The following is a 24,979-nucleotide window of genomic DNA, read 5'->3' on the forward strand; positions in this document are numbered from 1 at the left end:
ACAAATATCTGTAACCACAGTTCCAGGAGAATCCTATTCCTTCAGTCTCTGTAAGCACTGTAACCCACATTTGGTTTCTAACACATATTTGGTTGCTCACAACCATGTGTAGCTACAGTTCCAAGGGAATCCTATGCCTTTGGTCTTTGTAAGCACCTCACTCATGTGCACACACAGATGCAGAATTAAAAATAATAAAGATAACAAATTAAAAACAAAAGACCAAGGGTTAAAACTTCATCAGATGTTATGTACAAGATTTGTTCAAGATCAAGACAGACAAATAGTCTAGAACTGAGGAAGGGTGGTGGGTACAAACCCACCTCTTAATGCTAGCTAAGCAGGCATTAAGATTTGATTGCTTCTGAAAGAGAGAAAGTAAGTTGTTTTCTTCAATGTAATGACATCTGGTACATGTACCAGGTAGGCCTCATGCTTAGGAATAGTCAGTCAACACAAACTGGTCTCCATGGCTTTTGGTTTTGTTTGCTTGCTTTTGGTGGTGTTGTTAATTTGTTTAATTTTACTTTAGGAAAAAGAGAGAAAGAGAGAGAGGACATGGCATTTGATGGGTAGGGGTAGAAGAGAATCTGGAAGAAGTTGGAAGAGGGACATGATATGACTGAAATATCATGTATGAATAAATAAATAAATTATTTAAGAATGAATAAAAACATTATTTAAAAAAATAGACAATAAAAGGAAAAGGTAGGAGAGTGGTTATGAAGAAAGAAGAAATCACAGAAGAAGGTTTAGACTGGGAAGTTGTGACATTTTCTTCCCCCCAAGGGCTCGATGGAAGGGCAATGTGAGATCTGTTTGCACAATTGCTCTTTAGATGCATGCTTACTAGATTAACCTACTTTGGTCACATACAGAGAAGTTTTGTGTTACCATCGGGCCATTTGGGGGACATTTTGGCTGTCAACGACTAGAAGATGAAATCAGCATACTCTGTTCAGCAAGACAGAAAAATGAATGATCTTAGTGTCTGTATTCCTTCCCAGTTTCCAGAGGAAAGAAAGAACTCAAGTGAAAAGAGGGGTTGGGTTGTCAAGGTGAGTCAGTCTATGGCGACTGAGCCCTCGGAAGTGGAATGTATACTTGGAGGTTCAAGCAGGCTGCTTTCAACTTAGAGGTAGGTCTACTCTTTGAACCAGCGTCTGACGCTTGCCAGGACCACGAGCAATATTAAACATTTATCTTGGGTTAAATCTCCAGTCTTTGTAATTCAATAAAAGGGCTTGTTGTCTCTTAGAAAATCAAGCCAGCAAACCCTACAGTACTATGGAAACTGGAATGCATTTAAGAGAAAACTGTACCCTTGGGTTCTGGCAATACATAAAGAAACAAGATGAAATCTGTCTGTAAACAAAAAGTGGAACAGGGAGCTGTGGTGGATTCATAGATAAACGTGGTATAAGTGGAGAGGATTTACCAGAATTCCCTTTGAAAACTTGGCCTGCAGAGTAGTCTTAGCACAACTTCTAATGCTTACAGAATGTAAGAACAAATACCAGAAGAGAGGCTGGCAGTGCTTGCCCATTTCAAGAGCCCTTAATGAAAGCAGACAAGAAGCAACTGGTGTTGGGAGGTAGCCATAGGGAAGCTAAGTGTATAAGATTACATGGGAGGGTGTGGAGAGAGGCAAAGAAAAGGTGCTTTACATTTGATGATCCACGAAGGAAACCGTCTTCTTCTTTAAATGTTTTTACATTTCAAAGTCATGCAACGAAGGAAATCATAAAAGTAGGGGCAAAATAAAAATTAAAAATGTTTTTTCCACTTGTCCTAGCCTTTCCCAGTCATGTACATCTTTCAGAGAATAACAGATTAACGATGTTTTCATACAAACCAGATAATTGGGTTGTGTGGCAATATTTGTACAAAAGTGAGATAAGACCATGTTTTGCAGCAGCTTCCTGTGCTCGCTTCTCAGTGTGTTTGAGGCAATCTTTCATAGGGCCAGATAAAATATGGTCCCACTGATCCTGGTACTGAGAGTGTTCCCAGTCTTTGTCATTGTAAGCAATGGTGCAAGAAAATAAAATAAAAGTCTTACGTTTCCAGAGATTCTGTGTCAGGTCGGGAGACAAAGGCCAAGAGTTTAAAGAACTCTAAAAGATACCACCAGACTATAATCCTCTCATTTATTTTATTTTCTTTCAATATAATGTCGTAATTTTCTATGTAGACCTCATGAGCAGTTAAGTATATTGACAAGGATTGTTCCAAGTATGAATCCAATCTTGGCTACAAAGTGAGTTCAAGGCCATCTTGAACAAGAAACAGGACTCTGTTTCTTCTTTTATTTTTCTGTTTGCTTGTTTTTGTCTGGATTTTTTTTAAAGAAAAAAACATTATGATTACCTTTGTTTCATTTTCTCAGATATTGTGTGCTTGTTATTTTGATGAGTGTGAACCTTTAAAAATTGATGTCTATATATTAAAATGGCAATTATAACCTATGTAAACCTATTGTTTCCTAATGCCTCTGTATATTTTTTAAGTCATTTATGAGCTAAGCAATAAATCCATATGACAGCTTGGTTTTTAATTTTCAAATTATATTGAAAATAATTTTGCTGAAAACAAATATATATATGTTAGTCTGCCAGCCCTTATGTACAGAGCTTTAATAATTATTGAAAAGGGGACACACATGAAAATAAATTCTCAGTGAGAAACTACACATGATCAACTCATTGAATTCATCATTTTAAAATGACTTCTAACTCTGAGGGTAAGATTACTGTAGCATTGAATCATAAAAGCAGCAGTATGGACTGTCCAAGAAAATCAGACCAATTTAAAACAGATATATTCATATCTCTGCATGCCTAAGTATTTTATATATGTATAACTATATGTTTGTGTATGCATTTCTGTTCATACATATGTATAAACACCTACATATATATGATGAGTGCCTCTGTTAAACTGGATAATTAAATATATGATTGATATGTCCATTTCTAAATTCTCTATTATTTCTTTTAGTCTGTTTGCCATGTTTTCAAACTTTTAGTTGTCCTTTGCTTATTTTATACATTTTCCTTTGTCACTTTTAATATTTTAAGCTATACCTTTTTTTTTTAACATTCCATAATAATAAAAGGCCTTGTACCTCATTTAAAGACTTGTTTAACACTGAATTCATTCAAATTTTAAAAGCAATCTCACTGTTTTCATTGAAAGTATATCCTATTCCTGGTCCCTATCTTTTTTATCTTGTATCCACAGATGATTTTCCTTTGTTATGTAGCAGCCACTGGCATGTTCAGGCATGTGTGTTCCCTTGAGTCTTCCCTCAAAAGGGATATCACGTTTGAGTTGTCTGTGAGCAATTAAAACAAAGACCTAAGAGACAGTGTTATACTTGAGCTTACAGTTGTTAGAGTTAAATGCAATGGAGGTTAAAATACAAGAAACAGTACCTTGGATAAGATGGCAAGAGAATGCCATTTACTGTCAAAAAAAGGGAGCAGTCTTAGGGTTGAGCCACAACTGGTTTCAGTATTTAAGAGACGGGCAGATAAGTGTGAGCCAAACTGGCACAAAAGAAAGGAAAAAGTGGTCACAGAAGCAGCCGAAGAAACCAGTGCCATGGAATTCAACAGGCCAGAGAGCTCTGGAAAGAGGCCGTTTAATGATGCTGGGCAGTCTAATGGAAAATATCTAGTAATTTCAGCATTACTTTGACTATTTGAGTCCATCTTAGAAACTATTTTAGTGGCACAGAAGGATGAAAACCATATTGAGGAAGGAGAATTGAGGAGAGGAAATTTTAAAGGAAAGATATATTAGTTACACTTCTGGAAATTATATTAGAAGGCACAGAAAGTAAGACCATAGCTAGACGTGGAAATGAATGTTGATGGTTGTACACCATGACATTGAACCACGTGTTTCTGATTAGTTGACTTCTGATCCACTTCTATCTCCACCAATAACATTCTGCTCCTGTCTGCTGTAATCATTTTCTTATTGAGGTTGCCATCTTTTTGTACAGGGCATGGCATGGCAGTGGGCACATACATTGGGCTATCTATTGTGATTAGTCCTTGATCTCTCTCTCTCTCTCTCTCTCTCTCTCTCTCTCTCTCTCTCTCTCTCTCTATCTATCTATCTATCTCTCTGATATCATTTATTCTGTGGTCTTTCCCTACTATAAGCTCAATGTTTACTTCAATTTACTGGCCACATGTGTCCGCCAGTCCCTAAGTTTTAAGAAAGATAGAGTTAGTCTACCTTGCTAAGGAACAGTTCTCAGAGAGCCTTCTGTATAGTAAGGAACTAGCAAGGTTTCTTCGATGAATTCATGATACATTAATTATAGTAGTCTTTACATGAAATACAGAGGAAAAGGAAGAAGAGAAAGGACAGAAAGCAGAAAAGGAGGAGAGGAAACAAACAAACAGAAAGGTGGAAGAAATAATGAAAGCAACACAATAGGCAAAAATTATCACTTATTGTTCCAGACAACATCAAAGTTTTGAATTTAACTGTAGCGAATACTCACCATACTGACTTGTCTCTTGACCTTACAGTTACTTATGATCATTTATCTACTTTGTGCCACTTCTTCTGGCAGCTGCAGGAAGGACATGAGACCTTTAAAAGTATGGACATTAACTCCGTATGGGACACTGTGTTCCTTGTGACTTGTCTGGCCACTGGAACTTCAAATTGCTGTTACTTCTTTCTGAAACATTTCTACCAATCAGAGTCCTGTTTTCCTGCATGTGTCTCAGCTTCCATCTGGAAGTGCTTTTCATAACCTCTAGTCGAGAGTCTAGAATGCCTCTAGCTTTATAACAATACTCAGACAAATAAGAACAATGTACAAATAAATATTTTCCTGCAGATACAATGAGCTCCGTGACTATTACGATATTAGAGATTATTCTGTTTAGGAAATATTCAGAGATGGAGAAAAATTTTTTCTCTCCCCAAATGTATTACTGGTGTTAAATTTTAACAACATGCTTTAACAATTATTGCAAAGTGAGTATACATGAACACAAATTTTCATGACCAGCTCATTGAATTCACCATTTTAAAATGCCTTTTAACTCAGAAGTTAAGATTACTGTAGCACTGAATTATATAATCAGCAATATGGACTGTCCAAGAAAACCAAACCAATATAAAACAACAGATAACCATATCTCTACATGTCTAGATATTTTATATATGCATAAATATATGGGATGATTGCCTCCCTCAATGGAGAATTTCTACCTTCAGATGTAGTTACATGCAAAAACTACATTTTGGATGGTCTAATGTGCCAGTATCATTTCCAAACAAACATGGTTTTGAACTAAGCAGTTAAAAGCAATCGGTACCTTTCCTGCAGTTGCTCTAGAAACTGCCAACAGTAATGAGGCAAGAAGTATGTTCTCAAGGGCCAGGAAAACTTCACATAAACATCTTTTCAAATATACCTCATTTGAAAACATGTTCCAAAGAAGTTAGTTGCTTTGGCCAGATAGGGGTCTCTATATTACTTGTCAGCCTTTGAAAATTTGGAGTTTGTCTGCTCTAGCCTGAGAATGGCATTAGATTATGGGCATAAACATAAATATTTAGAGGACAGTTTGACAACATGTTTATTTAGAGTAACAACAGTAGTGTGTTCCTCCTTGGGGCCCATGGCCTTCCCAGCCAAAGGATTTTGGCCTGGTTCTAATACCAGATGTGTTTCCCTTCCTGAGAAGAGGTCTCAAATCCCATTTGAGGGCAGTTGTTGTTTCCAAAATAGTTGTACCACTGGGCTTATCTTACTGTGAAGCTTGGTGTTGTAGCAGGCATGGTCTACAGCTGAGTGAGACCAGAATTGTATTTTCTCAGCAGCCTGTATAGACTCCATGGACACTAGCCAGTATACATGGGACTTCCAGCTCAGTTCCAGCTTGATTTCTGTGTCCTGTAACTGATAAAGAGCTAAGCATTTAGATTTAAGTGGGAGATCATTACACGTTGTTCCTTTCTGAAACACAGGGAACATCAGAGAGTAGGGGGCAGAAAGAATGTAAAAGCCAGAAGATGAGGAAGAGTGTCCTGAGTTGGGGCTATACAGGCATAGCATTGTTCTTCCAAGCATGAGCACAGCAACTGTAACATCTGCACAGAATCAGCCGTCCAACTTTCTACTACAGATAGAGGAGGTAGCCATGAGGTCCCACCTCTTTCTGAAGCACTCATTACTGTTAATGATATGGTCATGAGGTGTCATTTTCTAGAATGGTATAGCTGGTTGGGGTTATGAAAGAAGAAGAAAAAAGTTCAGAGGGAAAGGAAGCAAGGCCACAAAGAGTAATGGGTTGAATGCAACCATAGTAAACTGTATATGTGTAAGAATCCATGCATGAAAAGAATAAAGAAAAATAGTCTTTAAAAGTCACTTCTTAAATCTCTTTTTCTTCTCTCTTGGCCCTTGGCCCTGTGAAGGTTCTATGCCCCAGTGTAGGGGAATGCCAGAGCCAGTAAGAGGGAGAGGGTGGGGTAGTGAGCAAGAGGAGGAGAGAGGGAACAAGGGATTGTTTTAGGTTTTGTATTTTTTATTTTATTTTTTTCTTATTTTATTTTCTCTTTCTTTTCTTTCTTTCTTTCTTTTTTTTTTTTTTTTTTTTTTTTTTTTTTTTTTTTTTTTTTGGAGGGGAACCTGGGGAAGGAGAAATTGTAAATAAGAAAACATCTAATAAAAAAAAGGTACCCCACTTTCAGTTAACCTTTGACTGTGTTGATCTATATTTTTCTCCATTGTCATTATTCTGCCCTACAAGCTGCAACCTCAATTTACCTTCAAATGTTCAAAAGTGTCTGGGCCAGACCTGATCTTAAACTGAAATGAGAGGACATCTTACTTCTGGGTCAAATAGAGCATACTGGGGCTAAGCAACTGTTAGTGAGCCAAGCAAATATGAGATGCTCTCAAGAATGTTTTCTTTCTTTCTTTCTTTTTTAAAGAAACTTAGTAAAATAAATTTCCAGTATGCCTTGAAGGGAAAACTTTGATGTTTCTTCATTCTAGGCAAGATTTTAGTAGAAGTGAGGACTCTTTGACTTGGGTTACACACATTGATTAATCCTTTGCTTTTGCATTGCCAGTGTTAGGAACTTTTTCTCCTACAGTCATACTCATGGAAAATAAAAGATTCTAACTCTGAGAGTTATGGAGAAAAAGGGATCTCCTGTGTTCTACTCTGTCCTTAATGGGAAACGGAACATAGATTCTCTAGTGAGAATAGACTTAGGGTAATCAAGGCAACATTCTCTTTACCTCAGAACTAGGAAAGAGACCAGCTGGCTGGCCCTATAGCAACTACTACTGAATGCTGTGTGGATGAGTGTTACCAGATTAAATGTGTTTGAAATAAAAAGAGAAGAGATTTCACACTGGTATTTATTGTCCACTCCTGTAGAGAATGGATTTGATATATGAAAATGCTCTAGAAATCACACAAATTCTGCACGGGTTTGTTCCTTTCTTCCTACAAAATGAAAACAATGGGTACCAACCTGTTATAGATTTGGTTTAATGCTTGCATTATGGCTTCCCAAATTACACAGGAATTCACATGTCTACATGTAAGACACTCCGGGTCTCTGCTTCCAGATGGCTCTAACTGGTAAATAAAGTTTCTGGAGGCCAATGGCTGGACAGAGAGACAGAGGAAGGACTTGATATTCCTGGACAAGGGACACAGGAGAGAGAGGAAGAGGGAGAATGGCCATACTAGGAGCGCAGAAAGATCAAGCCTGCGAAATACAGGACAGAGAGATTGCCATCATGTAAAAGTCAGGGATTGTGGCCCAGGAGGGCTGTAGGCCAGTGTCCAGGGTGGCCAAGATGAAATATATATAGGTTTTAGTATAAAAGGATTCGGGAATAATGTAGGGGAGAGTATGTTAGCCACAGGGAGGTTTAGAAGTGCCAGCCATTGTGCTGATTAAGGTATATTAAATATAAGGCAGTGTGTGTCTGTTTTTTATTTGAGAATCCAGAGGACTGGAGCAGATAGCAGGGAAGTCGTGCCACTGCCAGGGAAATTAGTGCAGAATAACATACTACCTACTGCTATGATCACCAGAATCCCCCTTTGGCTTCTCTTCCCCTCCCTGTCCCTCTGCTTTTTACTCTGGGAATCCAGAGGATGTTCACAGGGCATCATGTGCAAGGTTGAATTTATTACAGCATAGAAAAAGGCACATCCTCAAGGGTCAGACTGAAGCATGACCAGATGGATCGTTTCCCATCTTAGACTTTATACTATCTAAATTCTCCAGAATAGACTGCCTTCCAAAGCGTGTGATTTGCAGACTCACTTGGATTTATTCTTAGGGAAGGAGACATTGGCATGTCGTCTGTTCTTGTTCTTTAACAGAAATCCTGTGGGATACTGCAATCTCAAAAGCTTTAGGACTCCTGGATTAGTGAGAGATAGTCATCACTGAATGGTTTTCTGGACATTATGAATCCTCTCAAGTCCCAACAATCTGTCTCAGGCCCCATTCCTCTGATCAAGAATCTTCCAGATAATCTGCATCTTCCAGATCCAGTCCTGAGTGTCACAAAATGTTGATAATGAAGCTGCTCAGCCATGACATTCTTTAAGCTTGCCAACATCTAAAGGGCAGTCTATCTGTTATAGTTAGTACAGGACTTCTCAAAGCAGCTCATATTTGCTGTGAGGATCTAGAAGCTGGACTTTTGTTGTACAAGCATCAGAAAAATTAAAGAAATCAGCGTATAGTATAAATAGTAAAAGAAAATTTTATATAAACTGGTTGCTATTATTATAATTAGGAATATATATATAATTCCTCTCTTTTAACTTTTAAGCTTTTGTACAAATGTACAGTGTGCATCATATTCATCATGATTAGTGTGCTAATCATATTCTCTCCTCCTTAGCTTTCTTTATCTAACGACTCCCTCTTCCATACTCTGTGATCGATCCCCTAGAAAGTTTCATTTGTACATACATACATACATACATACATATATACATATATTAAATTGTGTGTAATATGATTTTTGTATTTATATAAAACTGGCTTAATTAGTTTAATATGATTATGTCCAATTACATCCATTTTTCTATAAACAATAACCTTACTCTTGTTTCTAGTGAAATAAACATAAAGGCCATTTTTGTATGCATAGCACATTTTTTAAAATACTTAGAATTCTAAGTATTTTTCTGTTGTTGCACACTTGGTTCATCCTGTAACTTATCTACAACTGTGTATAGTGCTAAAATAGTAGTGACGTGCAAGCATTCTTGATACTTGAACTTAAAATTCTTTGGGTAAATTGTAGGAGCTGGGTCATGTGGAAGATCCATTCTCAAAGGTGTCCTGTTTGTTTTTGTTTGCTTTGCTTTTGTTTGTTTTGTTTTGTTTCTTTTTGTTTGTTTTTGGACACTTTCATACTCTCGTTCACAGAGGCTGGCCTCATTAACATTCTCTCTATCAGTATACAGGATTCCTTTTCTCTACAGCCTCTACAGCATCTGTTGTTTTCTTAATGAGTACCATTCTGCCACAGGTAAGATGCAATTTCACTATAGTTTTAAATTAGATTTCTCTGACAGCTAATGGGGATAAATATTTTCCACATGTTCATTGGCTATTTGTATTTCATGTTTTAAGAACTTTATGATAATTTTATGATTCTATTCATTGATTAGATTATGTGATTTCTTGTATAATTTTTTGAGTGCTTTGTGTATTCTAGATAGCAACCAAATATGTCAATGCTCAGCTAGCAAAATCCTTCTCCCAATCTGGGACATTGTCTCTTCACTCAATCAATTAACTGTTTCCTTTGTATTATAAAATCTTTTCTTTCTTCTTCTTTTTTAATTTATGAGGTCTCACTTTTCTATTGCTGGCATTATTTCCTCAGTGACCAGAGTCTTATAAAGCCCTTCCTTTGTTTTTGTATTAAAGAGTACAATTTCCTCTCTCTGTTTCAGGGGTTGAGATCCTAAACTGAAGTCTTGGATCAATTTGGAGTTTATTATGTGGAGACCCAGTTTGATCATCATAATTTTTTGAAGATTGTCTTTTCTCTGAGATACATTTTTAGATCTTTGCCAAATAACACATAGCTGTAGTTATGTGAATTTATACTTGTCTTTTGTTTGTTTGTTTTTCTTTTTTTAATTAGATATTTTATTTTTTATTAGGTATTTCTTTATTTACATATACGATATCTCCTTTTCCAGTTTCCCCTCCGAAAAAAAGAAAAAACAACAACAACAAAAAAAAACAAAAAGAAAATGCCTGTTTCCTCCCCCTTCCCCCTGCTCACCAACCCACCCTCTCCTGCTTCCTGGCCCTGCCATTCCCTTACACTGGGGCATAGAACCTTCACAGATCCAAGGGTCTCTCTTCCCATTGATGACCTATTTGGCCAGACTCTGCTACATATGCTGCTGGAGCCATTAGTTCCACTATGTGTACTCTTTGGTTGGTGGTTTAGTCCCTGGGAGCTCTGAGGGTTCTAATTAGTTCACATTATTGGTCACCCTAAGGGGCTGCAACCCTTCAGCTCATTGGGTCCTTTCTCTAGCTCCTTCATTTGGGACCTTGTACTCAGTCCAATGGATGGCTGTGAGCCTCTACTTCTGTATTAGTTGGGCACTATCGAAGCCTTTCAGGAGACAGCTATATCACGCTCCCATCAGCCAGCACTTGCTGGCATCTACAATAGTGTCTGGATTTGATGGTTGAATATGGGAAGGATTCCCAGGTAGAGCAGTCTCTGGATTGTCCTTCCTTCAGTTTCTGCTACATAGTTTGTCTCTGCAACTTCTGCCATGGGTATTTCATTCCCCCTTTTAAGAAGGAATGAAGTACCCACACTTTAGTCTTCCTTCTTCTTGAGTTTCTTATGATTTGTGGATTGTACTTTGTGTATTCCAATCTTCTGGACTAATATCCACTTATCAGAGAGTGCATTCCATGTGTGTTCTTTTGTGATTGGGTTACCTCACTCAGGATGATATTCTCCAGATCCATCCATTTCCCTAAAAATTTCATAAATTCATTGTTTTTAATAGCTGAGTAGTACTCCATTGTGTAGATGTACAACATTTTCTATATCCATTCCTCTGTTGAGGATTGGCAGGATTAATATAGTAAAAATGGCCATCTTGCCGAAAGCAATCTACAAATTCAATGCAATCTCCATCAAAATTCCAATTCAATTCTTCACAGACTTGGAAAGAACAATTGCAAATTCATCTGGAATAACAAAATACCTAGGATAGTGAAAAATCTTCTCAACAATAAAAGAACCTCTGGTGAAATTACCATCCTGGACTTTAAGCTGTACTATAGAGCAATTGTGGTAAAAACTGCATGGTGTTGGTACAGTGACAGGCAGGTAGATCAATGGAACAGAATTGAAGACCCAGAAGTGAACCCACACACCTATGGCCACTTGATCTTTGACAAAGAAGCTAAAACCATCCAGTGGAAAAAGAAGACAGCATTTTCAACAAATGGTGCTGGCTCAACTGGTGGTTAGCATGTAGAAGAATGCAAATTGATTCATTCCTATGTCCTTGTACAAAGCTCAAATTCAAGTGGATCAAAGACCTCCACATAAAACCAGATACACCGAAACTAATAGAAAAGAAAGTGAGGAAGAGCCTTGAGCACATGGGCACAGGGGAAAATTTCCCAAACAGAACACCAATAGCTTATGCTCTAAGATCAAGAATTGAAAAATGGGACCTCATAAAATTACAAAGCTTCTGTAAGGCAAAAGACACTGTCAATAGGACAAAACAGCAACCAACAGATTGGGAAAAGATCTTTACCAATCCTATATCTGATAGAGGGATAATATCCAATATATACAAAGAACTCAAGAAGTTAGACTCCAGAGAACCAAATAATCCTATTAAAAATGCTGTACAGAGCTAAACAAATAATTCTCAACTGACAAATACCAAATACTGAATGGCTGAGAAGCACCTAAAGAAATGTTCAACATCCTTAGTCATCAGGAAAATGCAAATCAAAACAACCCTGAGATTCCACCTCATACCAGTCAGTGTGGCTAGGATAAAAAACTCTGGTGATAGCAGATGCTGGAGAGGTTGTGGAGAAAGAGGAACACTCCTCCATTGCTGGTGGGATTGCAAGCTGGTACATACAATCACTCTGGAAATCAGTTTGGCAGTTCCTATGGAAATTAGCAGCCTTATTTATACTTAAGTCTTGTATGTCATTAATCTTCATTTCTTCTTTTGTGCCAGTAACATGTTGTTTCTGTTATTACATTTACACAGTATAGCTTGTAACAATAATGTGATGCTTTCAACATTTTGTGGACAGAGGGTTGGTTTCCTTTACTCTTCTTCTTCTTCTTCTTCTTCTTCTTCTTCTTCTTCTTCTTCTTCTTCTTCTTCTTCTTCTTCTTCTTCTTCTTTTCATCTTCTTCCTCCTCTTCCTCTCCCTCCTCCTTCTCCTCCTCCTCTTCTTCCTCTCTCTCTCTCTCTCTCTCTCTCTCTCTCTCATCCAGGATTTGTCTATTTGGGATCTTTTTGCTTTCGTTGTGAAGTTTGTTTTTTCTTTTCTATTTCTTTGAAGAGTGTGATTGTAATTTTGATGAAGATGGACCTGGACTTTACAGTATTAATCCTTCCAATTCATAGCACGGGAGGTCTTTTCATCTTTTAGTATCTTCTTTATTTTTTTTTTAAATGAAATACCTGACTTTTAAAATAAACCAGTGAGATTAGCTTAACTACTGACCCTTGAGGTAGGCCAATGCAGGGATGGCGTGATTACTTGTGGCAACTTTTGAAAAAGGTTATATCTAAATCTCGAAGGCAGGGCAAGAACCACCACCTCCTCTCCTGTGGGTAAACAGGAGGCAAGCAGTTCTTGGTAGAGGGAGAGAAACAAAGGTTGACTTACATAAAAGAACAAGATCAACTTAAGCCAGTTTTAGATGTTGGGGTTCAGATCCAGCACAAGCAGCTGAGGCACATATTTAATATACCAAGGTGGACCTGGCCTCCAGGTTCTCCCAGAATTCCTTAGTCCCTACCTGTTATAGGGTATACCCCACCCTTTGTACTGAACTTTTTAGCCTCCCCTCCACTAGAAACTCTTCCCTATATAACAGACATTTTGCTCTCCCCCCACCTCTCTCCCTTCTTTCTACCTATGAGTCTTTTCTCTTAATCTTCACCTTCCACTCTTTCTCTTCATGTCCACTTCCCTGGCCTCATTCCTTGGGACCAGTGACCTCATCTGAGAGGGGTTTCCCAATAAATCTGCCTTTATATATATTCTAATCTGGATAAAATTAGCTCATTTCACCAGAGGATGAGTGCCTAACTTATATTAGGCATGACCACAATGAAGATAAATCTCTCCTTGAGAAGTCTCAGTCTGTAGAAAACCCTAGTTATTCTCTCATGTGTATTCATTGCATTCCTTATATATGCTTTAAATTATGAGATGTCTAGTCTGAGCATGTGCAGATTGTTTAACAGTGTATTTGTTAGTCAGGGTAAAGATTCCCCTTATTTCTACTTCTGTAGAAAAGCTTCTCCCTCCTCCAAAAGTCATAAAAAGAACTGCCATGACAATAATGGACTAAACATCTGGAACTGAAAGCCAGCCATGATTAAATGTTTTTCTTATTAAGAGTTACCATGATCATGGTGTTCCTTCACAGCAATAGAAACCCTAATTAAGACACCAGGCATAGAGAGCCAAATATGCATTTCTAGAGCACATACAGAAGCAGATGCAGTAGCAAGTATCTGTGATCCTATTACTTCTATGGAATTAAGGTACTCTGATCCCAGAAGCTCCAGGAAACCTGTAGCAGTGTAAATGAAATGGGAAAGCAGGACAAGGGGGGTACATTCCCTATTCTTCTGGATTCTCAAGCAATTATCCATAATTTTTGGTCATTAATTTTTGGTTTTAATAGTTGTAGTTGATAGCTTTGCTTGTTATGTCTACAACAACTTTTTGAGGGGTTAGTAGAGAGGTAATAGGGTTTATTTATCTTATGTAACACATTCATTGAGGGAAGACAAGAAAGAACTCAAACAGGGCAGAGACCTGGAGGCAGGATCTGATTCAGAGGGCCATGGAATGGTGCTGCTTACTGGCTTTCTCATCCTGGATTGCTCACCCTGCTTTCTTATAAAATCCTGGACCACAAGCCCAGGGGTGGTATCACTCACAATGGGCTGGGCCCTCCTATCAAACACTAATTAAGAAAATACACTATAAGCTTGCCTACAGGCTGATCTTATGGAGCCATTTTCTCAACTGAGGCTCCATGCTCCCTGATAACTTTAGCTTATGTCAAGTGGGCATACAACTATCCAGGACAGCGATGGAGAACAATGAAGCAGAGTCTTTGCTTGAACCTTGGAAGAGTAAAACCTATAGAGCTTGAGAAATGAAAGGCCTATTTGGAAGGAGGTAGATAATTTACTGATTCACCTATGTGTCAAACTTGTTTTCTTCACATCTGTGGTTATTAGATGTGATACCTTCGAGGTCTGGTCTAAAACATTCTTCAAAAGAATGACTTTAGCACCTTGAAGGAAGTCAGGATTGTTTGGGGAGCTTTCATCTTCTGCATGATCTAATCCCCTTGTTTCCTCTTTTTTCTCTCAAGTTGGGAAGAATTTCGAATGGCATGCTTTTCCTTTGATTTTCCTATTCTCTGTTCTTGTTCCCAATCCCTTTATCTTACTCCAGGGTGCTAATGACATATTTTCATTTTTATGTGTTGATTTCCATTTGTTCAAAGAATTAAAAAACCACAGAAGGATTAGATGACTTGAAACTGATAACAAATAACAAAATACATTTTTTTTTATCTTGGTCTTACGTGTAAAAATGAAGTTTTTCAATAAGGACAGAGGCTGTCTATACTATATCACATCTAGTGCAACTAAATGATGCATTCTGAAATTGGTAGTGCCTTTGACTGACCAAAGGCCACTAGTTTTTCTCAATAAAATTAAAACATCCATTTTAAGTATTATTTGGGCATGAAGGTTCTTTAATGTAATATTAATTTTTTTCAAGATATTTTCTCCACCAAAGACTCGCATCACATGGCAATTCAGATGGCAATTAAATTGAAATAAAAAGATTCATTGAGCTACCAACTCACTTCCTTACAAAGGGGGTGAACTCTGCTCTTCCTGTTCTTCCGAATCCACATTTGCTGAGGGTTAGCATCCCCTGTGAATTTATTGTTGCTATAGGGACATGTGTTCCTAGTTGACCTTTTGTTTTTCAAGGAGAAAGATAAACATGCCACCCACAAAGGGGTCCAACCAGAGGCTATTCCCAAGGAACCCTACCTCTGCACTCACAGCATCCTCTGGGGCTGCAGACAGCAGCTTTTTCCAATGTCTTGGCAGCAGTGAGCGCCAGCTGTAATAGCACTGCTGCTTCGTGAACCCTTTGTCTTAGGCCACATCCTGTCTGTCAAGAGAGATAGAATGGTTCAGGTCAAATAAAGAGGATCCTTATGCAATATAAGCCCCAGGCTTAATATTTTGAAAGCAACAGCAGGCAGGCCACCCGAGGTGAAAGCTGATTAATAAAAATCTCTCCAATTGGACACTATGGAAATAAGCTTAGCATTATAGATGAAGAGCTTAAGGGAGACGAAGTCTAGTGTTTATAAGTACTGTAGATGATAAATAGACGTTAGATTCAGACCACACTGGGTCCTTCAGCTAAGAAGTTGGATTCCAATCGCAGCTGAATTTCATCAAACATATCCTGAGTCTTCACAGGGCCTTTTGCAAACATTCAGTCTCTAGGGAGATTACTGGGTACCTTTGTGTGGTTTCAAAGCTATGCCACCGTACCTGATATTAGACTGAACACAGAAAATTTCTCTTGCAACACTTTCCCATGCTTTCTATCATGTCAGTAAAAATGTCAAAATTCTGAGTCATTCTTTTCTTTCCTTTTTTCCTGGTTGATAATCCCATCCAGGTTGTCACATATAAGCTGTTCAGGGACTCCATGATGCTTAATTTCAAAGGACTTCTGGAGTGACCTCCTTAATATTCATGACTGTTCCCAACCAAACCAACATTCTTCTCACTGGGTCCCCAACAGAACCTTCCCTTTCATCCCAGATGTAGCAACCAAAGGGCTCATGTATAAAACCACGCCGGCTAAGTTACTTCCACATTGCAAACTCTAAGGATCTCCCAGTCATTCTTTCCCACTGCTTTGCCTTGCTTACCCAAATCTTGATGGGTGTTGGTTCTATGTGTGAGCTATGCTTTCCCTGGGGCTTTGATTTGATCAGCCTTTTTCAGCTACAAGTTTTTAAGAGCTTTGAAAATAATCATACCCAATAGCTTTCTTCATAATAATAATTTTAAAAGTAAACTGGAGTTAATGCCATCTATAACTTCATGTTTTTCTATGCGTGTACTTTGTCCCTAGGAATAACGACTCTGGGACTATATATGTATGTGTGTGTATGTGTATGTGTGTGTATGTGTATGTGTATGTGTGTGTATGTGTGTGTATGTGTATGTGTGTGTATGTGTATGTGTGTGTATGTGTATGTGTGTGTATGTGTGTGTGTGTATGTGTATGTGTGTGTATGTGTATGTGTGTGTATGTGTATGTGTGTGTATGTGTATGTGTGTGTAGGTGTATGTGTGTGTATGTGTATGTGTATGTGTGTGTATGTGTATGTGTGTGTATGTGTATGTGTGTGTATGTGTATGTGTGTGTATGTGTATGTGTGTGTATGTGTATGTGTGTGTATGTGTATGTGTGTGTATGTGTATGTGTATATGTATATGTATGCTTAGGCCAATAGCTTTGGCTCTGCTCCCCAGCTAGCTCATATCTAAACCCACTTATTTTATTGTAAGTCATGTCCCATGGTTGGTTGCCTGATCCTCAATTTCATGCAACTCTTTTTTTCTGTGTCTAGGGTGAATCTCTGGGCCTCTGACTCTTTTCTCAGAAATCCTCTCTCTGTCACAGAACTTCTACCTCCCTATTTCCTGCCTAATCGAACAGTCTGATAGCATTTTATTGACAGGTGATACTTCCATACAGTACAAGAGATGCTCTCTACAGCAAACAGCTAAAACATTCAAAGAGAGAAAGCTTATTGCTAATTACTATATTTGATCCAACCTTTTTCTACAACACATATGCCATAGAAGCCTGTTATGTCTCTACTGACTGGCTGCTTCAGACTACTGGAAGATGGCGAACTTCTCTAGGAGTAAAACATGTCTCGAGATGCAGAGAGACAGTTGGCAAAAGCATGGACAAAGCCTATGAAGACCTGAGACAGACAGTTCCAGCACAAAGAGTGAGATAGGTGCATAATCCCATCTCCAACCATGGAGCTATAGCTGCTAACTGCTTAGAGAAAGAGGAAAGAATTTCTCTAGAAGTGGTAAGTTAGATGGCTCTCTTGTGGTCATCTGGCACATCCAAGAATATTTGGTGCACCAAGGTTTGGTCTTGAAAGGAAAAAAAAAGGGTCAGGACCCAACATTGGAGGAGGGAAGGACAGGTGGATCTGGGAAGAGTTGAAGTGAATAAGAATAACGTGTTATACGAAAATAATGAACTTATTAGAACAACAAATGAAACAAAACACAGATAAGCAGCCTAAGTAGCATTTTGGGGGCACATTAAACACATAATTAAACACAAAGCATTAAAAAAATCTAATATTGACAGATGAGGTGGTACTAGCCTTTTATCTCACTGTTGGGGAGGTAAGATCCTGTGGATCTCTGTGAATAGGGAGTCAGTCTGGCTACACAGTGACTTCTAGGTCAGCTGGAGCTACCTACTGAAGTCCTGCCTCAAAATAAACACACACACACACACACACACACACACACACACACACCAAAAACCCAAAACACCACATCTACATCAAACCAAAATCAACTAACCAAAAAAACAAAGATAGAAAAACCACAATCCATTATTATGAGAAACCTCTCTCACCTGTACCACTAAACACAAGCATTTTGGTTTCCTGGCCTCTCTCACTCTCTCCTTCCCTCCCTCCCTCCCTCCCTCCCTTCCTCCATCTCCTTCCTTCCTTCCTTCCTTTCTTTCCTTCTTTCCTTCTTTCTTTCTCTTCCTTCCTTCCTTTCTTTCTTTCTTTCTTTCTTTCTCTCTCTTTCTTCCTTCCTTCCTTTCTTCCTTCCTTTCTTTCTTCCTTCCTTCCTTTCTTTCTTTCTTTCTCTCTCTCTCTTTCTTCCTTCCTTCCTTCCTTTCTTTCTTTCTTTCTTTCTTTCTTTCTTTCTTTCTTTCTTTCTCTTTCTTCCTTCCTTTCTTTCTTTCTTCCTTTCTTTCTTTCTTTCTTTCTTTCTTTCTTTCTCTCTCTTTCTTTCTTCTTTCCTTCCTTCCTTTCTTCCTTCCTTTCTCTCTTTCTTCCTTTCTTCCTTCCCCTTCCTTCCTTCCTTTCTCTCTCTCTCTCTCTCTCTCTCTCTCTCTCTCTCTTTCTCTCTCTCTCCCTTCCTTCCTTTCTTTTTTTCTTTCTTTGTTTCTTTCTTTCTTTTTCTCTGTACTTTAATCTTTTTCTATTAGAATTAAACAAGAATAGAACTCGAATCTGAGACATCATCCATCAGGAGAAGACATAAGTTAGTACAGAGCTAGCTTTGTTCAATTTCCCGCCAACACTCTAGGACTGTATATCACTCGTCCCCAAAGGGTACTTACCAAGATAACACTTGATGTTGTTGCTGCAGAAGAGATTTAAAAATATTTTGCTATACAGTGTCAATCAGCCAGACCCCCGGAGTTCCCAGGGACTGGACCACCAACCAGATAGTACACCTCTTTAGACCACAATATAGATTAGGTGTTCCCAAAAATCATGAATTTAAATGCTTAAAAATTAAAATAGATAATAATATGATTCCCTCACCCAGGAGTGTTCTTGGCTTAATTTCATTTTGGAACAGAATCCTAGTTTTTATGACCTAGTGATTTACAAACTTTGATTCTCAAATTCTCAGAACTTCTACAAAGATGTGGCAACTTTGCTGAAGATAGGGTCCAGAGACCAAGGCTGTGAGTTCATCTGTCTTGCTTTGCACGAGAAAACATTGTCTTGATCTGTTTGGGGTATTGGAGTCATTAGTACCCTTTATTCTGAAGATGTCATTTCTATCCCCACCCAAAATTTAATATTACTGTTTGAGCTTCAGCTTGTAAACATAAAAACAAGGAGGAATCTGGAATAAGTTTAGCTGCTACCCAAGTAACTGGGTGAACAGGGCATAAACTAAAGTGTTCATTTATATTATAGATGGGTCAGAACTTAAGGAAAGATGGTAGGAGAATCTCAGGCACATGCAAGTGTGTGCCCATTGTCTCTTTTTTCCTATACAAAAATGTTTCCATTGCCTTACTCCTGTACACTTTTTTTAAAAATAGGATATCATTTCTTTTCTTTCTTTCTTTTTTATTAGATGTTTTCTTATTAGTACCCTCAGAGCTCCCAGGGACTAAAACTCCAACCAAAGAGTACACATGGGAGGATTCATGGCCCCAGCAGCCTGTGATGGTCCTTTCTTAAAGATGACATAAACAGTGAGCCACCATCAGATACAGTGGTACCTGCCTGCAACCTTAGCACATGGGAGGTCGAAGAGAGAGGGTCATAAACCCTTTGTTAGCCTGAGCTAGATAATTTCAGGGCTATATAGCACCCTGGGCTACCAGAACCCCTTTCTCAAAAAAAAATAAAATGGGGAGACAGAAAGAGAGAGAGAGAGAGAGAGAGAGAGAGAGAGAGAGAGAGAGAGAGAGAGAGAGAGAGAGACCCTTTATTCTCTTTGCTTCATTTTTATTTCTTTGCTTGTAGCTATCCTGTTTGTAGGTCTAAAACTCACCAATGGACCTCTCCACTTCCTTGCCTCCAGTCATTTCTCTATCAAAAAATCCTACTTCTTTCTTCAGACTTAATTAAACATCTATCTCTTAAAAATCTTTCTCTTTTTTTTAAATTTTTAAAAATTATTTTATTTATTTACATTCCAGGCATTGCCTCTACCTCCAGCTCCTGACTGTCACAATTCCTAATTCCATTCTTCCTTTCCCTTGATTCTGAGAGGGTGTTCCCCCTCCCCCAACACACACCAGGCATCCCCCTTCTCTGAGGCCTCAAGACTCTCAAAGGTTAGGTTCATCTGCTCCTACTGAGGACAAACCAGGAAATCTAAGTGCCTGGGGCCTTGGACCAGCCCACATAAGCTGCCTGGTTGGTGGCTCAATCTCTGGGGCTCCCAGGGGTCTGGGTTAGTTGAGACTGATGGTCTTCCTATGGGGTCACACTCTCCTTCAGATTCTTCATTCCATTCTCTAATTCAACCATAGGGGTCCCCGACTTCAGTTCAATGGTTGGGTGTGAGTATCTACTTCTATCTCACTTAGCTATTGGGAGGGCCTATCAGAGGACAGCCATGCCAGGCTCTTGCCTGTAAGCACATCATAGTATCAGTAATAGTGTCAGGCTTTGGTGGCTCCCACCCTCCATGAGATGGATTCCAAGATTGGCTGGTCATTGGACTGCCTTTCCTTCTGTCTCTTCTTCATGTTTGTCCCTGTGGGTCAGTAAGTAACCCTGTTTTTCTACTTTAGTTCCTGTCTAACTACTGGGGGTGGACTCTTCCAATTCCCTCTCTCCATTGTTGGGTATTTTGGCTAAGATAATCCTAACTGAGTCCTGACAGTCTCTCACTTCCCAGACAGGTCTCAGTTACTTTCTAGAGGGTTCCCCCTACCTCCCACCCTTAGAGGCTGCTGCATATTTCCCATTCATTCTCCTGGCCCTCTGGGTTTCTTTCCTGCCCCACTCCATACCTGATCCCCTTCCCCCTTTCCTTTCCCCTTCCTCTCTCCCACCCAGGCCCCTCCTTGACTCTGCCTCCCATAATTATGTTGTTCCCCTTTCTAAGTAAGATTGAAGCATCAATAGTAATTTGGGTCTTACTGCTTGTTAAACTTCTTAATATCTGTGAGTTGTATCCTAGGAATTCTGTACTTTTTGGCTAATACTCACTTATCAGGGAGTACATACCATGCATGTCCTTTGAGATCTAGTTCCATCCATTTGCCTTGAAAACTCATGATGTCCTCGTTTTTAATAGCTGAGTAGTATTCCATTTTGTACATGAACCACATTTTCTGTATGCACTATTCGGTTGAGGGAAACTTGTGTTTTTTCAAGCTTTTCACTATTATAAATAAGGCTGCTATGAACACAGTGGAGCATGTGCCCCTGTAGTATGGTGGGGCATCTTTTGGGTATATGTCCAGGAGTGGTATAGCTGGGTCTTCAGATAAGATCTATTTCCAATTTTCTGAGGAACTGGCAGATTGATTTCCTTTCTCTTCTTTAAAACTTCCTGACTGATACCATCAGTGTCAGAGATAATTTATTGTGAGTTATATGTCTTATCCTCAATTTATTACTAAAACTATCTGCTTTACTTTACTATGCTGTTACTTCATGATGCATGCTCTTGATCATAGAGTTGTTCATCATCATCATTTAGCAGCCACCTCTATTTGTACTCTTTACAATGACATGCAGTAGAGTATTTGGTACAGAGTAAATAAGAGATTGCAGTTTTGGGTTTTATTAGAGAGAAACATGAAAAGTAAGAAGTCTCTGTTTTAAGCAACATGAACCAACATAAATGAATTTTGTTAAACAATTTTCTAAACACATTTACTACCTATGCTTAGTAGCCATACCACCATGGTTAACATATGAAATTGTATTAATGAGTTTATCCCATCAAAATTCTATGGAGACACTAGTAGATTTAAATATATGTTATGATATGGAATTATGGATACTATGAGTAGAATAGATTGGCATAGTTACAGCTGCTGCCCTTCCTAGAACTTGCAGGGTTTGATTCTTTCCTACTACCATGTGTGTCCCAAAGACTGAACTCAGGATTTCAAGCTTGGCTACAGGTGACCTTCCCCACTAAGTCATTGCTCTGGCATCACAATACACTCATAATCCCTCCCACTCTCTTGCCAGAATGGATTGTTCAACAGTCTTGCTTTACTTTAAACACCTTTAAGTTGAGACAGGATGTATTCAGGTAAAGCTTGACAGAGATTGGGTTATCACTTTAAGAGAAGTTGTAAATTAAACTTTTAAATTTTTATCATACAGTCTCTGCCCCATAACCAAGACTCAGCACATAGAGAAGCTACTAAAAATAGGAAGAGGTTTTAGAGGCTATTCAGTACAGGATAAATGCTATAATTGGCATTATTTTAATTTCAGTTTTCAAATTATTTATCCATTCTGCTATACAAATCCTTACCTTTTCCATGCTAAGGGACATAAATATCTTTAATTACCATTCACTATTTGCATATGACCTTTTTCAGACTTTTTACCTCAATTTTGATACTCTCCCAAAGGCAATCTGTCATATGAATTAAAATTTGTCATATACAATCTGCAATACATTACCTTATATATGTCTATAGGATTTCTTTGTTTATCTCCACTTCCCCACAAAGCTGCTTACTTTCAGTTGATCAAAGAAAATCTAGTATTTGCTGTATGTGCCTTCCCTTCTCTCCAATATAATAATCTTCTATATACTCACTCCCAATATGACATGCTGAACTCAGCTGCTACATTTCCTATAACCATTTATATATTCAGAAATAACTCTATGGAGACCCTGTGCTTTCACCTGCTACTTCATTAATGAAAATGAAAACCAGAAGCCTATGTTCATTCATGTTATATAGAAGAAACAGTCACAAAAAAATCCATGTTCTTACTTCTTCTGGAACTTATATGCTCTGGGCCATGGGTATAGAAGTCACACCATCAAGACCTTCTGTGCTAGGAAATTTGTTATTCCTTTATTAAATGAAATGTGTGTGACATAAGATATCTTCTTCTAAAAATCATTAAATATGTTGAATTTGAATTCATTTAAGTAATTATTTGTGGAAAAAAATGACAAATCTGTTCTAGAACTGAAAATAGAAATGATACAAAAGTAATGTTTATCTTTAATACATGGGATGGCAACCAAGAAAGATAGTAAACAAAAATTATAATATTTTACAAATAAACACAAGGCTAAGATTATGTTCCAGATATAATTATGTAGTGGAGACTAGGCAGGCATCATATTACCTCTGAGTAGATGGTACTTTCTTGGGATTCAAATGAAGTACAGGTGTTTTCAAGGGTTGAAAACAAAATAAAAATGTGTGTTTATCTAGAAGAAATACTATGAACAAAAGTTCAAGAGCTTGCAGCAACCATAATTGCTAGGGGACTTTTAAGCAGTTTACTTAATAGGCTGGGTGTGGTTGCAGAAGTATGCAGAGGCCAAGACATGCAGGTTCATATATGCCTTCTACAGATGTGGCAGTAATTTGACTTTAATCTTGGAGATGAAGGGAAACTTCTGGGGAATTTTTAATGAGAAAATGACATGATTAGACTTATATTTTGCATTTACTAGAGACAGCTCTCTTGGAAGCCTGTGAAAGAGAGTACACAGGAGGATAAGACTGTGAGTAAGAACACCAGGAAGACATGCAAGAGGTATGAACAGTTTAGCAACTAACTGAAAGGAGCCAATGAGGAGCAGATGGTGACTTGATTCTCAAGTCTGTTATTTGGGAGATCATGTGGAAAGGAGAGGGAAAAAGGGAAAGCAAATGAAGAACAATACAATTCCCAGTAAATTATTTCATTGGAGATGCCAGACAAAGGGTAGTCCTAAGATGCTAGGTGTACTGTAGGCATGTGGAGGTGAGTACGGAGTTGAAGGTTTTCAGCTTGTTGTAGTGGAAGAATTGTCAGGGGAGAGTACATAGTCTGAAAAATCAAAACAGGTCTGAATTCAGAAACATTCAACTAGGAGATGAAATCTACAGTAAATAACATATTATTAAAAAGTTGCTAGAAAATATTTAATAGGAACAAGGAACGATTTCAATATTGAAGAGCATTTAGATATAGCTATCAGATCATTTATGCTTTGGGATGGTTGAGGGGAAGACAACACACTAATGAGAAAGAGTGGGTTTTGAAAGGTGGAGATGAGAACGTAACTAAATGTACCACATTTTCTGTATCCGTTCCTCTGTTGAGGGACATCTGGGTTTGTTTCCAGATTCTAACTATTATAAATAAGGCTGCTATGAACATAGTGAAGCATGTATCCTTATAACATATTGGAGCATCTTCTGGGTATATGCCCAGGAGTGGTATTGCTGGGTCTTCAGGCAGTACTCTGTCCAATATCCTGAGGAACCGCCAAACTGATTTCCAGAGTGGTTGTACCAGCTTGCAATCCCACCAGCAATGGAGGAGTGTTCCTCATTCTCCACATCCTCGCCAGCTCCTGCTGTCACCTGAGTTTTTGATCTTAGCCATTCTGACTGGTGTGAGGTGGAATCTCAGGGTTGTTTTGATTTGCATTTCCCTGATGATTAAGGATGTTGAACATTTCTTTAGGTGCTTCTCAGCCATCTGATATTTCTTAATTGAGAATTCTTTGTTTAGATCTGTACCCCATTTTTAATAGGGTTATTTGGTTCTCTGGAGTCTAACTTCTTTGTATATATTGGATCTTAGTCCTCTGTCAGATGTAGGATTGACAAAGATCTTTTCCCAATCTGTTGGTTGCCATTTTGTCCTATTGAGAGTGTCCTTTGCCTTACAGAAGCTTTGTAATTTTATGAGGCCTCATTTGTCAATTCTTGATCTTAGAGCAGAAGCTATTGGTGTTCTGTTTAGGAAATTTCCACTTGTGCTTAAGTGCTCGGGGCTCTTCCCCACTTTCTCTTGATGTCCCTCCACAGAGGAATAGATACAGAAAATGTGATACATTTACACAATGGAGTATTACTTATCTATTAAAAACAATGAATTCAT

General features: G+C 38.3%; 1 long non-coding RNA gene across 1 annotated transcript in view; it reads left to right on the top strand.

Annotated features, from left to right (window-relative positions):
* Window positions 1–1,077: 1,077 nt before the first annotated feature.
* LOC116076362 overlaps window positions 1,078–24,979 on the top strand; it is a 29,671-nt gene continuing 5,769 nt past the window's right edge. The window contains exons 1-2 of the long non-coding RNA XR_004112917.1: window positions 1,078–1,138; window positions 23,559–23,641. This is a non-coding gene — a long non-coding RNA (uncharacterized LOC116076362). The remainder of the gene's footprint in view (window positions 1,139–23,558; window positions 23,642–24,979) is intronic.

Source organism: Mastomys coucha, unplaced genomic scaffold (genome assembly GCF_008632895.1).
Source record: "Mastomys coucha isolate ucsf_1 unplaced genomic scaffold, UCSF_Mcou_1 pScaffold4, whole genome shotgun sequence".
NCBI classification, from domain to species: Eukaryota; Metazoa; Chordata; class Mammalia; order Rodentia; family Muridae; genus Mastomys; species Mastomys coucha.